Source organism: Simochromis diagramma, unplaced genomic scaffold (assembly GCF_900408965.1).
Source record: "Simochromis diagramma unplaced genomic scaffold, fSimDia1.1 OVJJ01000030.1, whole genome shotgun sequence".
Lineage (NCBI taxonomy): Eukaryota > Metazoa > Chordata > Actinopteri > Cichliformes > Cichlidae > Simochromis > Simochromis diagramma.
Genome location: NW_024387340.1, coordinates 114,006 through 121,401, shown reverse-complemented (window position 1 = coordinate 121,401; position 7,396 = coordinate 114,006).

Genomic DNA, 7,396 nt, shown 5'->3' with positions numbered 1-7,396 from the left:
GCCCTCACAGGGTCGACAGCAAGTACCTTAGCTTTTGCAAGCTCCACATTAGTTTTACTCTGCAGGACCCCCGTCATCGTCTGTGGCTCACCCACAGTGGGTTTGCTGAGAGGAAACACATATAACACAAAGGGTTTTTGTAGAAGAGTACATGTTTGACTCCCCTGGTTTGAGTGTGCAAGGAAACAGAAGTCCCTTTCTGCTAATATCAAGAAGCACAATTGGTGTAAAAATCTGCCAAATCGACTGTGTGGTGACGCCCTTATGTGGGAGTGGCTAAAAGTAAAACAACAAACAAAAACAGGCCCACAGTGGGCAAGATTCAAGATTCTTAATTTGCCACATGCATAAGTACAACATGCAGTGAAATGTCTCCTGACACGCTCCTCGACTGTGCAAAAGAGGAGGGAAGGGTACGGCGTTATTTTCGTGCCACTATTCTGAGCGCACGTAAAAAAAGTTTGCAGGTGCAAGTGTTGCATTTTGAGGAGAAATTTATTTTGAGCAAAGAAAAGCTGAATCTGAGTGAACAAAATTCATTGCTGCGTGCACCTGTTCAGTTTCCCAGTGTGTGAGGTGGCTCTTACGAACTGGGAAAACACCTGATGTGTGACAGGAAGTTGTGGCAGGACTTTTATTTTGAAAATCGACGTGCGTTTGTGGTGAACTGCTTCTGGGATGCTTCTGGCCAGCAGTGCTCTGAGTTGGTGTGATCAGCCCTTGCTTCTTTCTGATTGGCTGGCCCACCTCATTGTTCCCGTTCAGCCTGCTGTGTGTTTGCGTTCCCGTCTCTTCCCGAATGCTCTGTGCAAACTCATGACTCAGTCTATGTTTGTGTGAAGGCAGTGACTGATTTACCTGCTAACTGTTATCAAATTCACATTTTTAAACCACAGTCTTGTACTTTATTTCGTTGTACATGTGCAATGACAATAAAGGCCTCTTCTATTCTGTTCTATTCAGAGGAAGTTGCAGAAAAACACACATGTGCAGATTCTGTTCATAGACTATAGCTCCGCCTTCAACACCATCACACCATCCAGACTTGTCATGAAACTCTGTGACCTGAACATCAGCTCCTCCCTGTGCAGCTGGATCCTGGACTTCCTGACAGACAGACCTCAGGTGGTTCGCATTGGCAGCATCACCTCATCCACACTCAGCACAGGTGCCCCCCATGGATGTGTGCTCAGCCCCCTGCTGTACACCCTGTTCACCCACGACTGTACAGCAACACACAGCTCCAACACCATCATCCAATTTGCAGATGACACCACCATCATCGGCTGCATTTCTGACGGAGATGAGACGGCATACAGGGCAGAGGTGAGAGCCCCGACATCACGGCGCCGCGACAACAACCTGCTGCTCAACGTCAGCAAAACCAGGAGCTCATCGTGGATTACAGCAGACTGCAGAGAGGAGGCCACACCCCCATCCACATCGAAGGAGCAGAGGTGGAGAGAGTCAGCTGCTTCAGAGGCATCAACATCAGCGAGGATCTGAGCTGGTCACAACATGTTGGTGTCATCACAAGAGCAGCAAGACAGCGGCTCTTCTTCCTGCGGCGCCTGAGAAGATTCAGCATGAACCCCAGAATTATTATTTTTTAAAATATAATAAAAACTTCTGTCGATGCACCATTGATGCAGCTGTAATGCTCTGGACTGCAAAGCTCTGCAGAGGGTGGTGAGGTCAGCACAGCATCACCAGGACTGAACATGCAGCCATGCAGCATCTCTGCAGACAGCGCTGCATGAGGACGACGCAGCGGATCCTCTCTGATCCCAGACACAGACTTTTCACACTGCTGCCGTCCGGCAGGCGGTTCAGGAGCATCCAGACCCGCACTACCACACACAGGGACAGTTTTTACCCACAAGCCATCAGGCTTTTGAACTGCTGACATTCGATACACACCATTACAAACCACTGGACTCTACACACTGTCATTTTAAACAATGCCACTTTAAATCCTCACTGCACAGTTTTTGCACAAACTGTAAATATTAAACTATTAATATTTTAATACTTTCAGGCTTTTTTATTTTAATATTATTATTTTCTTTAACACACCTGTATACTTCCTATATGTCCGTGTAAAGTTGGGGAACACAAGTGTAAGAATTTCATTGCAGGCAGTGTTTGTCACAGCTGGCGCAGCAGTGGTCTGGTGTGTGGGAAAAAGGACTCGCATGCAGTTACAGAGATGCGATGGAGATTTATTATAAATGACAGAACACAAAGTGGCAAAAACAGAACTTAATAATAATCCAAACTGGGAGAAACTAAACTATAGAACAGCAAACCTGAACACGAAGGGAGGACAGCAGGGAGAGCACACAGTGGATTCACAGACAGTAACGAGCACACCCATACACACAGAGGGACACTGGGAAATCACACACAGGTGGGAGACACAGCTGGACCTGATTAAGCTGACGAGACAGAGGAACACTAACACCAGGGACCAACAGAGGGAGCACCAGCCCAGAATCCCAGAACGGTGGAAACCCAAAGAAAACACACAATAAGAGGCTGTAATGTCTGTGTCTCACTCTCGCCGCCCATGTCACCTGTACTTGTGCCCGCATAATGACGTGAAGAAATATTTATAAGAATTATTGTTCAAAAAATATATTTAATATGAAGGCAACAGGAAGTGTTACAGGCATCGCCCTAAAGCCTGATGGGCAGTGTAGTCCGAGCTGCAGGGAGGATGGACCCGTGATGTGTCTGTGAGCGAGGAAGAAAAAGGAAAAGTAGGAGCTGTCACGGAGCAGAAACGGGAGCTAGAAGCATGTAAATATAATAATAACCACTGCAGCCAAACAGAGAGCCTGACGAGCCCAGCTGTGAGTAAGCTATTAAGACTCGACTGTACGCTGTGTTCGTGTTTCCTCTGAAACAATAAGTTCTGTTGCAGCAGTCTTTCAACGCCTCTCTCTGTCTCTGCTAGCAAAGTCGACCCAGACAACAAAGTAAAGCTAGTTTTCAGCTACGAGCCGACACGAACCCGACGGATTAGTCAGAGGTCCCTTTACTACGGTTCGGAGCCGCGGACCTGTTTTATATACGAATAGTTTTCTATACGAGATCGCTGCAAAAAGTGCAGCCTTACCTAATGTCCACCTACTGTTACTCATTTATATTAAGGTTTGAATCTAGCTGGTGTTGGTGTGGAGAGTAGCCTTCAGTAATAAATCACATTCATGTAGCTGTAAACAGCATGATCATATATTAAGTAATCCAAAGTATTCAGAATGTAATCTGTAATCTGTAATCTGTAGTGGGATACATTTTAACAGTAACCTTCCCATCACTGATTACAGGTACGTGTTGCTACACCGTTTTCTGTCATTGACAATGAAGTTGAAACAGTTTGCTGACGTCCGTGTGCACGATGGTGTTTCACACCTACACTTCAAACTTCTTTCTCTCTGATGTGTGAACTATAAATAGAACGAGCTGGTTTGTGCTTTTTGCTGTGTGTTTTTGTGTTATTCCCTCTGACACTGATACTTGTTTGCACTGGTTAAAGGTCAATGTGTATTAGGAGGACGCCTACAGCGTGAAACACAAACACTTTGCCACCAGAAGCACAGAAAGCATGAACTCCTGCTCTTATAGCTCCACTTAAACACTGCCATTCTGCTGCAGCAGCATCATTTGCATATGGCAGAAAGGCCTATGATGCTTTCAGTTGTTCTTTAGATGCAAAGAAAAAGAGAAAGTTGTATCTGCCAGCAGCCTGAGCCGACAGCAACATGGCCAAATGATGTTCAGGGTCACATGATCACAGCCTCAACTACAAGCTGTACCAAAAAGGAACGTTTGACACGATCTTAGAAGAAGAGAGCGGATTAGTGTTTCACGGGTAGAAGAATTTCTTCTATTTCTGTATTATTCACATTATCTTATTGTATGATGCTTTGGTGCCACAAGGTTTTAGCCTCAGTCTCACACATTCCTGCTGTTAACAGACGGCATCTCAGGAAGTTGGAGGGAAGCATTCACACACAAAGACTCAGAGTGGGGGAAGAGTCTTTTGTCTCTCCAGCGACTGTGAGAGTTAGCAAGCGAGAGAAGAACTGAAGCTGTGACAACAGCTGTGCAGCCTTTTGTCCCTGTCGGGAGAAAACGTCTACAGTTTATTATTTTTGGCTTATTTTCTGTGAGGGACATAAATCCACAAACATTTTCAATGACCTCATACTGTACCTCCCCCCACGCATTTACATTACATACAAGGTGTTGGGGTCCACTGGACCCAGGTCTAATAAAAGTGTTGAAAGTGCAGGTCGTGTGTTCCCACACTTTACGGACTACAAAGCCAGGGACACTGCGCCGATCAACGCCGACTCTGCATTCACCAACGAGCTGAATCGGTTCTACGCCCGTTTCGAGGTTAGCCAGGCGGCTAATGCTATCTACCGCCTGACTACCGAGGACAGTGACGTCATCAGCGAGAGACCGGTGACCAGCATCGCGGAGCATGACGTCCGAGCGGCACTGAGGAGAGTGAACACAAGGAAAGCGGCGGGGCCAGACGGCATCACCGGCCGTCTGCTGCGCTGCTGTGCTGACCAGCTAGCAGGTGTGTTCACTTACATCTTCAACGAGTCCCTGGCGAAGTCTGTGGTCCCCACATGCTTCAAAAGATCCACCATCATCCCTGTGCCCAAGAACAGCAAACCCTCATCCCTGAACGATTACCGGCCAGTTGCACTGACCTCGGTAGTAATGAAGGTGTTTGAGAGGCTGCTGAAGAACATCATCTCCTCCTCCATCCCAGACACCACAGATCCGCTGCAGTTCGCCTACAGATCCAACAGATCCACAGAGGATGCCATCGCCCACGTCCTACACACCACTCTCAGCCACGTGGACAAGAAACAGGGTAACTATGTGCGAATGCTGTTTGTTGATTACAGTTCAGCGTTTAACACAATAGTGCCCTGCAGACTGTTCACAAAGCTGAGGGATCTGGGACTTAACAGCCGTCTGTGTGCATGGGTGTTGGACTTCCTCACTGGCAGAACTCAGGTGGTGAGGGTGGGCAGGTGCTTCTCCAACAGCATCACCATCAACACAGGAGCACCTCAGGGATGTGTCCTCTCGCCACTGCTCTACTCCCTCTACACTTCAGACTGTGTGGCCACCCATGGCTCCAACACCATTGTGAAGTTTGCTGACGACACAGTGGTGTTGGGTGCCATCTCCAACAACGATGAGGCGGCCTACATGGATGAAGTGAAGAATCTGGCATCGTGGTGCCAGGACAACCACCTCCAGCTGAACGTCAGCAAGACCAAGGAGCTGGTGGTGGACTTCAGAAGGGGTCAGCACAGAGACTACAAGCCCATTATCATCAATGGAGCTCCAGTGGAGAGGGTGCAGTCCTTCAAGTACCTTGGTGTCCACATCTCCTCAGACCTGACATGGGCTGCCCACATTCAGGCCCAGACCAAAAAGGCTAGGCAGCGCCTGTATCACCTACGACAACTGAGGAAGTTCAGGGTCTCTCCAAAGATCCTCAGGATTGTCTATACAGGCGCTGTGGAGAGCATCCTCACACAGAACATGACATCGTGGTTTGGGAACAGCTGTGTGAAGGACCAAAAAGCTCTCCAGAGAGTGATCCGTACAGCAGAACGCTGCTGCAGGATTGCTCTCCCCCCGCTTCAGGACACCTACACCAGGAGATGCCGGACTAGAGCAGCGCAGATACTGAAGGACCCGTCCCATCCTGGCAACAAACTGTTCCAACTTCTGCAATCTGGTAGAAGGTTCCGCATCATCCATGCAAGGACAGAGAGACTCAAGAGGAGCTTCTATCCCCAAGCCATCCGGGCCCTAAACACACACACCCGCCCTCTCACATCATCTATAATTGACTGAGACAGGACTCTTCCAGACACTAAACCAAGGCACAATGTACATTTCAATTCCTTTAATTTTAAATATGTTTATATTGTCTATCCTGTAAAATAGTCAGATGTCTATTCATATTAATGTACAGAATTCACCTGCTTGCTGCTACTGCTGCACATTCACCCAGTGTATATACTATATGTCTGTATATATATATATATATAATGTTCTTCCTCTACACCCCCCCCAATTTTTGCACATGTCGAGGAGCGTGTCAGGCTACATTTCACTGTGTGTTATACTTGTATAACTATGCATGTGACAAATAAAGAACCTTGAACCTTGAACCTCTGTCTTCCTCCTCTCTGGTGCTGCTGATAGTGTTTTCTTCCCCTCCAGCACAAAGTTGCAACATTATTGAAAATTCAGCTACCAACACGTCTGCTCTGACATTCCTGCACATTTATACTCTTTCTTGAGGGATCCAAATCTCATTTTCTCATACCCTGTCCCTCCTGCAAATTAGGGGCATAATACTATAAATAAGACTTTGCCAGTGTGGTTCTTTATCACAACTGATCAAGATGGCCAAAGATTATCTTCTGCGAGGGCCTTGCAATTGATTTTGGAAGAGAGAGGAGCTTCTGATGAAGTTGTAGAAGAAGAGGTTTCAGAATATGAGGATCACATTTCTGAATTTTCAGTCTGACAGTGACTTTGAAGAAGACGATGAGGCTGAGCGCTATTTAGTAACAAAACGAAGACGAGTACCCCATCTGCAGCCAGCTCCAGGCCCAGAACAAGCCCACCAGACAGCAAGTGAAGAAATATGGAAGACAAAAAAATGCTGAAGTTGAACGGTCTTCTTGCCCAAGAAATGAGCCACCCTGCAGAGCTGCAAACGTGATAAGGGTGCAACCAGGGCCAACACGGTCATGTGCAGGACATCAAGTTTTCATTTGAGCTTTTCATCCCAGATTCCATCCAGAAAATTATTCTGGATTACAGTAATTTAGAAGGAAGGTGTGTTTTTGGACAGTAGTGGAAGCAGATGGACCAAACTGATCTACAGGCCTACTTTGGGGTTCTTATCCTCGCAGGAGTTTTCAGGTCCAAAGGGGAATCCACAGAATCCCCGTGGGATGCAGAACTTTTCCGTGCATCAATGTTTCTGGAAAACTTCCACAAAATTTCCAGGATTATCTGTTTTTAACCGAGACGACAGACCAGCTCGACTGCAGAGAGACAAGCTGGCTGCCATCAGGACAGTGTGGGATAGTCGGTGCACCACCTCCCCCTGTTTCACAACCCTGGGCCTAATGTCACCATTGATGAGCAGCTGATGTCATCTAGTTGTGAAACATATTGCTTCGTGTGTAAATGTGTTGTCTTTCCACTCACTCCACTTGATTATAACTGATTTTATTTTTTTATAACATTTTATATATATATGTATATAAAACAAGAAGCACATTAATTCATAAATGCGATCTAACAAAGGCAAAGGCAAAAAAATAACCGT